Consider the following 16,605-nt stretch of genomic DNA (forward strand, 5'->3'; position numbering starts at 1 on the left):
TACTAAAACTTATAGAGCAACTCAGTAATGTGGCAGGATACAAAATCAATGCTCAAAAATCAGTTGCATTTCTATACACGAACAATGAGACTGAAGAAAGAAAAATTAGGGATTCCATTCCATTTATAATAGCACCAAAAATAATATGTTATCTCGGAATTAACTTAACCAGAGAGGTAAAGGATCTATATTATAGAAACTACAAATCACTCTTGAAAGACATTGAAGAAGTCACAAAAAGATGGAAAAATATTTCATGCTCATGGATCGGAAGAATAACCATAGTTAAAATGTCTATGCTACCCAGAGCAATCTACACTTTCAATGCCATCCCGATCAAAATACCAATGACATTTTTCAAAGAGGTGGAACAAACAGTCCTTAAATTTGTGTGGAACCAGAAAAGGTCCTGAATCGCCAAGGAATTGTTGAAAAGGAAAAACAAAGCTGGGGGCATCACGTCGCCAGATTTCAAGCTATACTGCAAAGCTGTGATCACAAAGACAGCATGGTACTGGCACAAAAATAGACACACAGACCAGTGGAACAGAACAGAGAACTCAGAAATGGACCCTCGGCTCTTTGGGCAACTAATCTTTGACAAAGCAGGAAAAAACATCCAGTGGAAAAAAGACAGTCTCTTCAATAAATGGTGCTGGGAAAATTGGACAGCTACATGCAAAAGAATGAAACTTAACCACTCTCTCACACCATACACAAAGATAAACTCCAAATGGATGAAAGACCTCGAGACAGGAATCCATCAGAATCCTAGAGGAGAACATATGCTGCAACCTCTTTGACATCGGCCACAGCAACATCTTTCATGACACATCTCCAAAGGCAAGAGAAACAACAACAACAACAGAAATGAACTTGTGGGACTTCATCAAGATAAAAAGCTTCTGCACAGCCAAGGAAATAGTCAAAAAAACTAAGAGGCAGCCCACGGAATGGGAGAAGATATTTGCAAATGACACTACAGATAAAAGACTGGTATCCAAGATCTACAAAGAACTTCTCAAACTCAATACACAAGAAACACATAATCAAATAAAAAATGGGCAGAAGATATGAACAGACACTTTTCCAATGAAGACATACAAATGGCTAACAGACACATGAAAAAGTGTTCAAAATCATTAGCCATCAGGGAAATTCAAATCAAAACCACACTGAGATACCACCTTACGCCAGTCAGAATGGCAAAAATTGAGAAGGCAGGAAACAATTGCTGGAGAGGATGTGGAGAAAGGGGATCCCTCTTATACTGTTGGTGGGAATGCAAGTTGGTATAGCCACTTTGGAAATCAGTGTGGAGGTCCCTTAAAAAGTTAAAAATTGAGCTACCCTATGACCCAGCAATTGCACTACTGGGTATTTACCACAAAGATACAGATGTAGTGAAGAGTAGGGCCATATTCACCCCAATGTTCATAGCAGCATTGTCCACAACAGCTAAATTGTGGAAGGAGCTGAGATGCCCTTCAACAGATGTCTGGATTAGGAAGATGTGGTCCATATATACAATGGAATATTACTCAGCCATCAGAAAGGATGACTACCCACCATTTGCATCGACATGGACGGGACTGGAGGAGATAATGCTAAGTGAAATAAGTCAAGCAGAGAAAGACAATTATCATATGGTTTCACTCATTTATGGAACATAAGAAATAGCAGGAAGATTGGTAGGAGAAGGAAGGGAAGAATGAAGGGGGGGTAAACAGAAGGGGGAATAAATCATGAGAGACTATGGACTCTGGGAAACAAACCGAGAGCTTCAGAGGGGAGGGGGGTGGGGGTTTGGCATAGGCCGGTGATGGGTATTAAGGAGGGCACATATTGCATGGTGCACGGGGTGTTATACGAAAATAATGAATCATGGAACACTACATCAAAAACTAAAGATATACTGTATGGTGACTAACAAAACATAATAAAAAATTATTTAAGAAAATACATTGCCTTTGAGGTAGTATGAAGTATATTCTGAAGTACTTTCTCATTAGTTTACTAAAGCTATTTCTTCAAATTCTCCAAAACATAATGTGTAAGACTTAATTGTATGTCAAGGGGAATGTTTCTTATAATTTATAAATCAAATAAAAATTCCCCACGTTTTCATGGGAAGGGTTTCATTTTCTTGACCCCTGTGTAAAGTAGTATTATAGATTCTGAAAGTAAGTCAGAAGTATTTTGGAGCACTGCTTCCAATTCTTTACTCCCACATTGTAATAGGATTATTCATCTGTGACTTATGCCCTACGATTTTGAGGTGCCTCCTACTGGAGAAGGGGGAGTACGTGTGTGTGTTTGTGTGTGTGTGTATTTTTTTTAACACATTTGCTTTAGTCAGTGCTATGACTTCCTCTGGACAATGGAAGACGGATGGAAGTGACAATGTGCCTTTTACTAGCTGAACCTTTGAGAGGTATTCCACATTTCTGCCAACTGTCATGGAGCTTCCACCTTTTGCCATGCAAAGAATATGCTCTAGATAGCTACTGCTCCTTCAGCATGGATCTAAAAATTAATATATAAGGAATAGACTTGAAACTAACCCAAAACCTGGAATCCAGCATAACTCAGTAGAGCTCAGGCAAAAACAGACAATATAAGTTAAAAAACTGCCAAGCTGTAGACCTCTGACAATGAAATAAATGATTGCTGTGGCAAACTGTGCTTTTGGGTTGTTATGCAGCATTATCACTGTAGACTGCCTAGTCAAATTCCATGGCAGGGTGCCATTTTCAGCTACTTGCCTTTCCCTTGGAAATTTTAGCAGATGACAACAGATGACAGGAGTAAGGGTACTAGTACAGGAGGTCTGTGAAAGCCAACAAACCCTTACTAAGCACCAACTGTACATAGGGTTAGGTTTTTCAAGAACTAGAGATTCAAATCTACTGACTTGGTAGAACACCATCAATCAATGGTATGTATTCATCATTTATAGAAGAATCCACACAAAACATCAGAAAACCTATTCTTTTTAAGTTCCCATGGGACATATACTCAGATTGACCATACCTTGAACCATAAAACAAACCTCAGCAAATTTAAAAGAAGTGAAATGATTTAAAGTGTGTTCTCTGACCAACGTGGAAACAAACTAAAAACAAGTAACAGAAAGATAAAGGAAAGTCTCCTAACATTTGGAAACTACACAATACAGTACTAAATAATCCATAGATCAAATAAGCAGTCTCAATGAGTATCAAATATACATTGAACCAGATGGGAGGCAGGTGGGGGGATGGGTTAAATAGGTTATGGTAATTAAGGAGTGAAATTGTGATGAGCAGAGAGTGATGTATGGAAGTGTTGAATCACTATATTGTACACCTGAAATTAATATTACACTGTATGTTAACTAACTGAAATTTAAATAAAAAACTTAAAAAATGCATTGAACTAAGTAAAAATGAAAACAACTTAGAGAAATTTCTGGGATGAGGCCAAACCAGTGCTAAGAGGAAATCTGAAGGCACTAAATGCATTTGTTAGAAAAGAGAAGAAATCTCAAATCAGTAATATAAGTTCCTGCCTGAAGAATCTAGAAAAATACCAAAATGAACCTGAAGCCAGCTGAACAAAGAAAACAATAAAGACAAATGCAAATATCAATGAAACTGAAACAGAAAAGCAATTGAGAAAATCAATGTTCTATGGAAAGCTCAATAAAACTAGCAAACCTCTAGCAACACTGACAATGAAAAAGAAGACAGAAATTGTTAATATCAAGAATGAAACAATCACAATCACTACAAACCCTGCACACGTCAAAAAGATAATATATATATTAATTTGGCAACTTAAATGAAATGGACCAATTCTTCAAAAAAACAGAAAATGCCACAACTCATCCAATGTGAAACTGATTATTTGACTAGTACTGTAATTATTAAGGAAACTGAACTTTTAAATAAAACCCTTTAAAAAAAGAAATCTTCATGTCCAGATGATTTCACTAGGGAATTCTATCAAACATTTAAAAAAACATTAGCACCGATTCTATACAACTTCTTCCCCCAAATAGAAGAGGATGGAATACTTTTCATTCATTTTATAAAGCTAGCATTAATGTGATATCCCTTATCAAATATCCCCTATGAATATATACACAAAATATCTAATGAAATATTAGCAAATAGAATTTAGCAGTAAATAAAAATAATTATACCATGATACAATGGAGTTTATTTTCAAGACTGGTCCAATATTCAAAAATTAGTCAATGTAACCCACTATATTAACAAACTAATGAAAAAAATCACATGATCATATCACCTGTTGCAGAAAAATAATTTAACAAAACTCAACACTCATTCTTGACAAGAACTTTTAGGAAAATAAGAATAGAGAGGAGAATCTTCAACTTGATAATGAGCATCTACAAAAATCTGCAGCAAGTATTACACTTAATGGTGAAAGACTTAATGGACTGAATGATTTCCTTCTAAAATCTGGAACAAGGAAAGGATGTCCGCTCTCACCACTTTTATTCAACACAGTGCACAGATATGCGAAAGGAAGGAATAAAACTGTCCCTATCCACAGATAACATGATTGTGCTTTACTAATGGAAACTGGTGTATATTGGAAATGTGATCTCATTTTGCATTATTTTCATATAAATCAGTCTCAGTAGTAATGATTAGTAACTATGTATTGTTAAACTTAACTGAATAAATAACTAAATCTAGAATTATGAAACTTAAGATGCTATAATTTGGGGGTAGAGAGGCACCCCAGGATTTATAAAAAGGCCCACAGATAAAATAATGCCCGCTCATATAGTAAAGAATAAACAATTCTGATATTTGCTGTTACTTAAAAATTTTGTAGTTTCAGATACAAATTTTACTGTATTTATACATACCTTAAAATTTAACTGTGAAATGTTCTGCTTGCTGCTAGGAGAAATTTTTGCCCAAATTACACAGTACAAGTCACTATCATAAAAGTTATCAGGAATTGAGAGCCTTTACAGAGTAGTCTGTATATTTCCTTTGTTAAATCTCTTTAATTCATGATTTTGCCCTCGGTCACTCCAGGAAATTTTAATTTCACTTTCAAGGAGCTTAAGTCTTCGTTCACCAGAACTAAAATATTTTAGCCTTCCCTAGAAGATAGCTCTCCGTGTGGACTTTTCAAGCAGAAGAGGAGGTTCCTGCTCCTGTCCATCACCTTTTGGGTCTTGTCTCCACAGAAGTAAGTAAAGAGGGGGGTATGCAAATTCTTGTAAGATGTTTGGATTCTTTTACATTTTTTCCATCAGAAGTCCTCACAACTTTTGTCAATTACTAGTTTTCCCATAACTACTTCCTAGAATTGGGAATTAATTCCTTGAATTAAAATGCATACAAGTTCAATGTACATAGTAAAATAAAAGCTTTTCAAATGCCCCAGTATGAGAATTCCTAAGAAGATATTTGTAAGGGGGCACCTGGGTGGCTCAGCTGTTAAACATCTGCCTTTGGCTCAGGTCATGATCCCAGAGTCCTGGGATCGAGCCCCACATTGGGCTCCCTGCTCAGTGGGAAGCCTGCTTCCCCCTCTCACACTCATCTTACTTGTGGTTCCCTCTCTCACTGTCTCTCTCTGTCAAAAAAATAAATAAAATCTTCAAAAAAAAGATATTTGGAAGAGTCTCACTTTTATTATTAAAGCTAAATCACTTTGAACAACACTTTTGAAAAGAGATTAAAATCATTATAATAAAATCCAAATCAAAGAAATTATCTTTATTTATCAATAAGGAAAATCTAAAACCTATATACTGCTAGTGTTATTTTCCTTCTCACACCTTCCCTCTATTGTTTTAATTAGTTTTATCTTTTTTATTCTCTTGCCTCCAAGGAAGCAAAATGTTTCATGAAGATATATTTATTTTAATGACTATCAGTCTAATAGAGTTAATGAAATTTCTAGATAAATTTAACCTACCCTGAAAGGATGGTTTATATACTAGTATTATGTAAATATATTTTTCAATGAAAAGCTGCTTTTTTCTTCCCACTAATGGAATTTCAGGTCAAGTAAGGTTATAAATAAGCATGATTTAGAGTGCCCCCTTTTCTGGGCACTATAAACAGTAGGCAGAAAAGCCAGAGTGGCCAGTCCATTAACATAGAAATCTATCAGCACAATTCTTTAAAGCTACTTTTGCAAATTCAGTAAAGACAGATTTTCAGGGGTTAAAATAATTAGCTGTAAAAGGTGACTTAGGTTAAAGCCTTGTACATACAATCATATCCTCAACTTTCAATCAGAAAGTCGTTTTTCTTTTATGAATATAATACAGAACAATCATCAAATCTTTGTAGTATGCCACAAGACAAAGAGCACGCATCAAGATGGTCATATAACTTTGACATTAGTGATTCCATTTATAAAACTACACATGCAAGCGATTAAAAAACATATTCACAAAATAAGAATGTGATACCACTTTACACTCACCAGGATGGCTACAATTTAAAAAAAGAGATAACACCAAGTTGGGGAGGATGTTGAAAAACTGAAGCCCTCACACACTGTAAACATGTGGTGTGCACTGTTTGAAGTAAAGTGGTACAACTGTGGAAAACAGTTCGGTACTTCCTCAAAAAGTTAAAACAGTTACCTATGACTCAGCAGTTTCACTACTAGGTGTATACCTATATGAATTCAAAATACGTTCACACAAAAACTTGCACACAAATGTTCATAGAAACATTATTCATGATAGCTATATAGTAGAAACAACCTAAATGTACATCAGATGATGAAGAGATAAACAATACATATTACATTGTTGCAGTGGAATATTGTTTAGCCATAAAAGCAATGGAGTACTGCTACATGCTACAAGGATGAATCTTAAAAACATGCTAAATGAAAGAAGGCAGTCACAAAAAACCGCCTCTTGTACGATTCTATTTGAATAGGCAAATCCATACAGGCAGGAAGTAGATTAGTGGTTGACAGAAAATAGGAGTAGGGTGGAATTGGGAGGCATGGGGATTATTTTTAGAGTAATGGAAATGTTCTGGAATTAGACAATGATTAAGTTGCATGACATTGTGAATACAGTAGTCCCCCCACCCCAACTGCTTATCTGCGGTTTCATTTTTGGGGATCTCCATTACCCACGGTCTCAGTTATCCCTGGTTAAGTGCACTCTGGAAGCAGAAGATTTTCCTGACATATTGTCAGAGGGTCACTAGTAACCTAATGCTACATCTCAGTGCTTACATCAGTCACCTCACTTCAAATCACCATGTAGGCATTTCATCATCGCACATCATCACAAGATGAAGGGTGAGTACAGTATAATAAGATATTTTGAGATGATTCACATTCCTTTATTACAGTATATTGTTAATATAATCGTTCTTTTCTATTATTAGTTATTGTTGTTAGTCTTGTACTGTGCCTCACTTAAAAATTAAACTTTATCAAAAATATGTATTTACAGGAAAAAAATAATATATATGCGGTTTGGTACCATCCACACTTTAACACATCCACTGGGGGTACTGGAATGTATCCCCCATGGGTAAAAGGGGAACTACTGTACACTAAAATCCACTACATTATACACTTTAAACTAGTTAAAATAGTGAATTTTGGGTTATGTGATTCTGAGTAAAAGTCCAAATGCATTCATGGACCTAACATATAAATTAAAATAATAATGAGTACCTCTCAAATGTTCTCCCACCCACCATTTCTTGGCAACCACTAATAAATTTTCTATCTCCATGGATTTGCCTATTCTGGATATCTCATATAAATGGTATCATACAATAGCTGGTCTTTTGTGACTGGCTTCTTTCACTTAGCATGTTTTTAAGGTTTATCTATGGTGTAGCATGCAACAGTACTCCATTCCCTATAAAGTTTAATGAAATACTATCGAATTACATAGATAATTCTCAAAATAGAGTCATCAAAACCAAAGCACAACTACTGACTTTCATTTTTCTTTCCAGATATGGATTATCATATACAAAATATTGGGAAAACAACAGAATTTACATGAGCAGAGGATTAAGCTGTATCAGTAACAACTCTCATGAATAAATTTGGAGAAATGGGCAATAGTTGGCATTAAAAAATGTGCCCACTATGAAAACAGGTATTGCTTCACATGACCAGCCCCTAAAAATAATTGAAATGAGCCTAACTGGAACCACAGGAATGTGCATATTAATACGATATAAAGACTGAAAAAAAAATCAAATATATCAGTTCAAAGTCTATAGAGAAAAAGTGATTAAGAAGTGAAGGCACTTGAGAAGTTTCTAAATTTCAGTATGAAAAAATCTATTAGAATGTTCGAGTTCTCCTTAAATATAAAAAAAATTACCTGTGATAATGAAAGATCTGCAATTACTTTAAATGCCATTTTTTATAAACACCTCTGTATAAAATCTCTTCATAACACATATGAATAATAAGCTCATATACATTAATGTACCTACAGCTGTCATAAACTTCGTTTATACGTAAGAGTAAATATAGAAGGAAGCAAAATCATTTGTGAAATGAAAGGGCACAGAGCCCTACAGAGTTTCCACAATCACCAGTGTAAAAATACATTAAATTATTACACATGATGATTATATTCTGGGCGATATGTTTAATAAGGAATGAAAAAGAGAAAAAAGAAAAAAAATGCCGAACGTTACAAGATCAGGGAAATCTCTTTTAAAATACAAACAGTCGGGGCGCCTGGGTGGCTCGGTTGGTTGAGCATCAGACTCTTGGTTTCAACTCAGGTCACAATCGCACAGTCCTGAGACTGAGCCCTGCAGCAGGATCCGTGCTCAGTGGGGAGTCTGCTACTCTCCTTCTCCCTCTCCCTCTGCCCATCTCCTCGCTATCTCTCTCCCATAAATAAATAAAAACATCTTAAAAAATACAAATAGCCAGTATTCTCACTGAAAAACTCAAATGAATTAGTTATTAATATTAAAATTAAAAGAATATTGGGGGTTCACTTTGTCTTTTTAAGTTTTGCCAAGATTAAAAAAAATGGTAATACCTACGGTTGTAAATAGGTTTCCTCATGCAAAACACGAAGGAATATAAATTGGTAAAGACTTTTTGGAAGACAGTTTGGAAATGTTATTTGAAAAATTAAATGGACATGCCTTTTTATCCAGAAATTACACTTAGAGAAATTATTTCTAAAGATATCACATCAGGCACTTCCGTGGTTTGTAGATAACAAGGTGAAAAGTAAGTAAACACGACACAAGAAAAGCATTCCATTGCTTACATCTTCTCCAAGGGCTATTTTAATTTTACAAAATAAAAGTATATATTTAAGTTTAAAACTGGCAAATGGATTTTTTTCTTTTTTCTCTTTTTCATTTCTTATTAAACGTATCGCCCAGAATATAATCATCATGTGTAATAATTTAATGTATTTTTACAGTGGTGATTGTGGAAACTCTGTAGGCCTCTGTGCCCTTTCATTTCATAAACCTAAAACTGTGAGCTTAGAAAATTAGAAATTCAATTATTTACCTTACATGATAGGTAATTTTCATATGGTTACATACGGAGAGAAAGAAAGTCTGAATTTTTACAAATAGATGTTATAGATAGATGTGTTCCCCCACTCAAATAACAATTTGGGGTAATTTTTTTGGAAGGAAGAGCGGTAGAGCAATAGTTTAATATATAAGCAAGATAATATATTCTGTCTTTAAATATAAAGCTTTTATCTACTATTTCCTTATGATATATATATATATAATGCAAATTCTACATATAATTCTAATCTCGTTTTCTGCACCCCTAATTTATTACGTGCAAATTAAAGGAATGTTGTAAATCTAGGATACATTATAAGGATAAGTTATCTTTATGCACTTTTAGAGTAGTTTGGTTGATTTAGACGTCCTGGTATCATGTCTATTTTTTTGCTACCCTTGTGTTTATATTTTTCTACATAAAATTGTCATATGCAATCTTCTACAAAAAAATCACATCAAATGTGCAAATATGATATAGCATGGTATTCATCACAGCATTATTTAAAATACAATATAGGAAAAGAAAGAGGTATGTCACAGGAAATTGAATAATTAATTAAATAAATTATGCTATATACTTGAAAAGGATGATGTCTATTTATATTAATATGGAAATATGTCCACATTATGTTATTAAAGAACACGAATGGATAAAAGAAAGCATATAAAAATATTGTTAGCAAGATATATGAAAGGATATTCGTCTAAATGCAAATAGGAGTCACCTCTGTGGTGTGGGATTTTAGGTGATTTTTATTTTGTGCTTTAATCCATTCATTTTCAGTGGGCACTATCACCCCATGAGTGCAGAAATTAGTTCCTGGGCGGCAAAAAAAATCTTGGCTATTATAATGGTTTATGGCATACCAAAAGCCACAGTATATAAACAGATATACCATATATTCATGGTCTTAAAATCTCGTGGGGGGGTGGTAAAAATCTGAATCTTTCTAAAAAGGATGGGAAACACTTTGCTTTAAACTATGTGTTTAAATATTCTACGTGTACAGTTTTGCTTAATCACACACACACAGAGAACTATTTTCACTTTGAAAAACAGTCTTCTTTTATTTTGAGAAAAAATGGAAGGCTTATTACATTTTATGAATATTTCTACCATGAATTACAAAAGTAGGCAAAAAATGTAGTGTGGCTTAAAAAGTTAAGTCCTAGTAATTGCAGATAGATAAGGTATTTCTATGTCTTAGAATATTTATTAAAATCCTTTAAAAAATCTATTTACATTGATCCAGATTCCTTTCCTGTAAACTTGAGGTCTAAATAATGTCCTAGAAAAACTGTACCAGAGAATTAAACAGGCAAGGAAGAGTTTATGAAAGGCAATTGCATTAAGGGAGAGAGACAGAACTCAACTCCATCAAAACAAAAGGTGAGAGAGATTTTAAGCACTGAGATGAGCTAGTAGAAAAGTACTGGAGGAAGGGATTGGACACTGGGGGAAGGGATTGGTCGATGTAATTAGGCTATGTGTGTTTGCTAATTGACGCACTTATCAAAGTTAGACTCCTACTTCCCCATAGAGACTACAGAGAGGGTGCCTTAGCTTCCTTGATGACTACATATCAAACGGAAGGTCCCAAGTCTTAGAGAAAGACACCTCTGAGACTTAAAACTGGCAAGAGACTTGGAGATGATTTATACCTCAAAGGGGAAGGAACAAATTGACAATTTCAAGTTTTCTAAAGTTAACGCTCTAAGAACACGGAGATGAGGGACCTATAGTGATGAAGAAATCTGTCTGAAGTTAGCCAAGCTGAGGGAACATTAAGGCTGTCTTCGTCAATAAACATTCTGGAAAGTGCTTTCATTTATAAGGCCCCTAAGTTACCTTGTGGTTTACTAAAATTACTTTTTATTGTTATCCTACAGCTAAAATTAATGCAACACAACAGAGTGACTCCAAAAAGAGCAGTTAAGTGCTATCTATCTATCTATCTATCTATCTATCTATCTAACCTGAGGGGTAAAAAAACTGTAATTTTTAAAGAGTGACACAAGATATTGGTGAATTAAAATTGGAAGTAAAATACTTTAAACCTTAAAACAATAGCACATGCCCATTTAGGGGGACTCCATCTAATTCCCACAAGTGATGACTTATTGTGGTAGTTAGTATTGAGCCTAATGGTCCTTATTAGGAAGACTTAGCTTTTCCTCTCTTTTCCTTATCCACCAAACCCCTTGCTAACCTTTTTGTTTTTTTAGAGAGGGAGAGAGAGTGCAGGGCAGGGTGGGGGCAGAGGGAGAGGGGGAGAGAATCTCAAGCAGAATCCACCCTGAGATCATGACCTGAGCTGAAATCAAAAGTCGGACACTTAACTGACTGAGCTACCCAGGTGCCCCAACAATTCTTTCTAATTAAGATAAGAGTAGCAAAAGGGGTATAACATTAGCAAAAGGAAGAAAACTGCCGAAAATGAGAGAGCGTTTAAGAGATTTTCTCCTATTTAATCATCAAATATGTAATTTATAATTTTATTAATGCTTTAGACATATGCTTACATGATGTGAAACAAAATATCAAAAGACCAGGAATGATATTTTCTTGATTGCAAGTAGATAACTCAATAGTTGTGTGCTGATTATTATGGGCTGGTATGTTCACTACTGAGAACCATGAGGATTGTGAAGTACCTTTTCTTATGTGTGCGCTGCAGCAAAATTAAATCTACTGGACAAAATAATCATTAGCATAACTTGAAGAATCTTGCAGTTCTATCTAGTTCTCAGCTCACTATAGCTATTTATTTGCAATATTCTATATGCTTTTTTATTAACATGGCCTTAAATTGAGAAAAGGAAAATGTGAATTTTGAAGTTACTGTGGTGAAGCGCATTCAAGTCAGACTTCACACACTGTAAAATCTGAATACTCAAATGCAAAATTGCTGAAAACAGCATCTCAAGGCTTCAGGACAGTTCATTATGGTAGGCTCTGCTGCCAATGTGATCTTGAAGGCCACAGAAAAAGTGCATCGTATTATATTTTAAGACTGCATCATAATTAAGTGCTACTGCTGTGTTTGTGGCTTCCAGAATAGTTAGTAACAGCACTCTGTCAGATAATTAGAAACATAGATCATGCAGATATTTCTTTTAATTTGCTAGAATTCACACCCTAGTATAATTGTTCTATTTTCTTTATATTTGGGGATGGCATTTTTAGTATGAAATTTATATGTCTAATATCTTGTTAGTGAACAAATCTACACATTTACCAAGAGTTTCTCTTCTGATCTCTTTCAAACCTTAGCTGCCAGGAAATGAAAATACAGAGTATATACATATACACATACATATATACATGAAATGCAAACATGGAAGGTGTGTATTAGATATATATACAAACACACATTTTACTTATCATGTAGATACAGACTACATCATATATATGTGTATGTGTATATATATACACACCTATATAATACATATATAGGTGCATATATATATATATATACACACACACACACACACACATATAATGTAAGAGGGACAGAGCACTCTGTAAGTCATACCATAAATTTTATATAGAAATCCAGACTAATTAACCTTCTTCCATATATTGTTCCTTTGAACATTAAACACACTTGAAGCCTAACAAAGATTTGTATATCCTAGTAGAAAAGTCAATCTATGGTTTCTTAAAACGACAGGTGTCTGAGGTTTCTGAGTATACATATTCTCCCCAGGACAATGTTTTCCTTGATTGTTTTTGTCTGCTTGGAAACATATCTACCCCTAATGGGGAAGAGCAGTGCCTGTACTCCTCAAAGGCTGTCCAGCTGGTAGGAGGATTTTTATTTCATAAAATGTTCTCATCACTTTCCTCCTTTGCTACAGTGACTGTTCTCTAACATTGCTTATTTTTCATATTTGAGACAAGGGCTGGGCATATGGGTGGTAAGGGGACTGCAGGGAGTTTGTGGTATTTTCACTATTCCATGTTCACAATATACCCAACTATAAATATTTGGAATAAAATGACTACATGAGTCTCTCCCCCAGGCCCTAGGTCAGTATGCATTTAAAGATACGGCTTAAAACACAGTCGAATCTTCACTTAGATGTTAAAAGACAAGTCTTTGTGTAAATAAATGACTGATATAAGGTTCATTTCCATTCCTGAGGAACATAAAGACAACAGTTTTGAGCATTACAACACTAAAATGGAGTCTAGGGATGTGTTCGGGATTCTTTGATACATAGTCTGATCGGGTCCAAGGAGGTTAGATTTGGAGAAACAAGAAAGTAACTCAACTGATATCTGAAGAAAAGAACAGAGGTTCATTTTTCTTCATCTCTTTTCCCTGGCTTCCTTTGCTTTTTATTTTCAGAAGTGCTATCATTGAAAATGCCTCCAGGGTGTAAAAGGAATAGAGGAAAAGGAAGGGATTGGGTAGAAATTCCAGATACCAGTGAACTTTGAGGCAAAGATACAGAAAGAACAGATGGAAATACCAAGATACAGAAGGAGGGAAGGAAGTTAACAAAGTTCTTCTCAAATGGTTATTTGTAAGCACTGCTTGTATTTTAAAATGAAAATGTTATATTGTCAAGATTCTATCGCTTTTGAAATTCATTCAGTGGCTGTGAATTCAGGGCCTGTTGTGTGTCAGGCTCTGAGGATCCTGTCCTCATGTCCAGAGAGGCACACAGACTCTATGTCCTTACTACTCGGTGTGTGCTTTGGGGACTGCAGCATTGGCATCACCCTGACTCAGAATTTGCATTTTCACAAGACCCCCTTTTCATTCTTATGCACACGAAACATCTGAGAAACACTAAATATATAACTATAAAATAGTGTGAAACAAACGTGCTTTGGACATCATGAGAACACAAAAACGGGAGCCACTTATTTTGAGGACTAAAGAAAGACTTCACCTGGAAGGTATACATTAGGCCTGAAGAACATACTGGAATTAATCAAGTGAACGTCTATGGTGAGGGTGGACAGTGATCTGGGCAGAAAGAATACTCCTTGGTATGTGATCAAGAAAGCTTAGTTTTGCTGGATGGTAAAGTAGAATATGGCAAACGGATGATGTTGGGCGGGGAGGGGTGTAAGGTGAGTGAGGTGTAATGATTGATTGGGTTCACTAACTAAGGATTTGGGATTTTATCCTTTGAGTAAAGTGGAGTGAATTACTGATGGTTTTTAGGCATCTGGTTTTTGCAATGTGGAGAGTAGTTTTGATCTTAGTACACAGGACCCAGTTTCTTCAGGCCTGGGGTTGTGTAAATTTATCTTAGTTATTTCTTTGTTTCAGAAATACAGAAGAAATCAGTATAGTCCTTAAAGAGTCTTACATTGTTTTTACTCATTTTGTGCACTAGAATGGAAATATTTTCTTTTCAACAAAGCAAAAATCAGTACCTGTTTGTGTGATCATTTTCCTAGTCTGTATGAACTGGAGAGAGGCTGCTATTTGCTCTTCTATGCTCAGCTTCAAGGCAGCAAGAGACAAAAGTCATAGCAACATAGAGGATATAGTGGAACTTCTAAATGAATTTAGTTTAATCTTTTAGATTTAAAATGTCTAATTCTCTGAGATCTGTTTCTTACAGAAGGAGATCAATAATAAAAATAGCCAAATCTGAGCATGAGAACACCTGCCAGGCTACCTGATGCATGATCTTCATCGTTCTGAGAAGTAAAAGTCATTTAAAACAATAAGAACTTTTGTCTGGGATTGTCAGTGTATGAGTGTGAGTGCATATGTGTATGCATGTGTATTTATAAAAGTGACAGTGGATAACTGGGGACTTGTTGATGGATGAATGAGATGGGAGGTTATGTGTGTGTATGACAGATTAATCAGTTATGAGCAGTGATGGAGAGGTTTCACTACGGACCTTTATAACTATGAAGATTTCTACACTTGAACTGAATTCAGAATAAAATAAAATAAAATAAAATAAAATAAAATAAAATAAAATAAAATATTTAAGATCATTTTCAATACAATTTTCACAATATCTTATGCAATCCCTGCTGCAAACCTTTAAACTCAGGCTGAATAATCTACAAACACATACTTCCCAGAGCATAAAGTTGTCACAAACTTCAAAGGCTATTGTTTTTTAAGATTTTATTTATTTATTTGACAGAGACACAGCCAGTGAGAGAGGGAACATAAGCAGGGGGAGTGGGAGAGGAGGAAGCAGGCTCCCAGCGGAGCAGGGGGCTCGATGTGGGGCTCGATGCCGGGCTCCACGCGATGTGGGGCTCGATCCCAGGACCCTGGGATCAGGCCCTGGGCCGAAGGCAGACGCTTAAGGACTGAGTCACCCAGGCGCCCCACTCCAAGGGCTATTTAAAGCCTGTGCTGAGGCAAGTGAGTGCTACTGCCAATACTCAGACACACCACAGCCTTCAATAACTTTTACTTCAATCTAGATTTGAATTTCTAGGAAAGAACCCTGTTTTTGTGACTTCGTCCTTTCCTTGTTATTTCTTTGTTGACCTGTTGGATCTCTGATCCCAGTTCACACCTATCAACATGTATTTTAGACAAGAAAACTCAGGCCCCCTCCGCTCAGGCTCCATGGAGTCCAGCTACCATAGGGAGCAAGTGAGTCAAGGCAGTGATAACATCTCCACCTTCCATACAAATGGGAAATATGAGGAACTTTTTCTTATATTTTAGTAATCCTGATTCTTCATATGAGGGCAATTATATGCAAATTCTTTACTTATTTTGTTATAAAAGATTATTTTTTAAGAGTAGTTTTAGGTTCACAGCAAAACTGAAGGGAAGGTACAGAGAATTCCCATATCTTCCTCCCCGCCCCACACGCACAGCCTCCCCATCATCAACATCCCCCACCAGAGTCGCACATTTGTTACAGTTGATGAATCTACACTGACACATCAAAATTACCCAAAGACCACAGTGTACCTTAGGGTTCACTCGGTATTATACATTCTTTGAGTTTGGACGAAAGTATGACATGGTATCATACAGAGTATATTCACTGCCCTAAAACTCCTTTGCTCTATTCATCTCTCATTTCCCCACCCTTAATCCTGGCAACCACTGTTTTT

General features: G+C 35.6%; 1 protein-coding gene and 2 non-coding genes across 3 annotated transcripts in view; 2 read left to right on the forward strand and 1 right to left on the reverse strand.

Annotated features, from left to right (window-relative positions):
• IL1RAPL1 (interleukin 1 receptor accessory protein like 1) overlaps positions 1-16,605 on the reverse strand; it is a 1,307,342-nt gene that overhangs the window by 487,327 nt on the left and 803,410 nt on the right. The gene's annotated exons all lie outside the window — the stretch shown is intronic.
• Positions 15,131-15,210, forward strand: LOC123796892 (small nucleolar RNA U2-19). Its single transcript, XR_006780830.1, has one exon. It is a non-coding gene; the product is annotated as a small nucleolar RNA U2-19 (small nucleolar RNA).
• On the forward strand, positions 15,384-15,453 carry LOC123796891 (small nucleolar RNA U2-30). Its single transcript, XR_006780829.1, has one exon. It is a non-coding gene; the product is annotated as a small nucleolar RNA U2-30 (small nucleolar RNA).

The sequence above is a fragment of the Ursus americanus genome, chromosome X (assembly GCF_024610735.1).
Source record: "Ursus americanus isolate L20-20 chromosome X, mUrsAme1.1.p, whole genome shotgun sequence".
Classification (NCBI taxonomy): Eukaryota; Metazoa; Chordata; class Mammalia; order Carnivora; family Ursidae; genus Ursus; species Ursus americanus.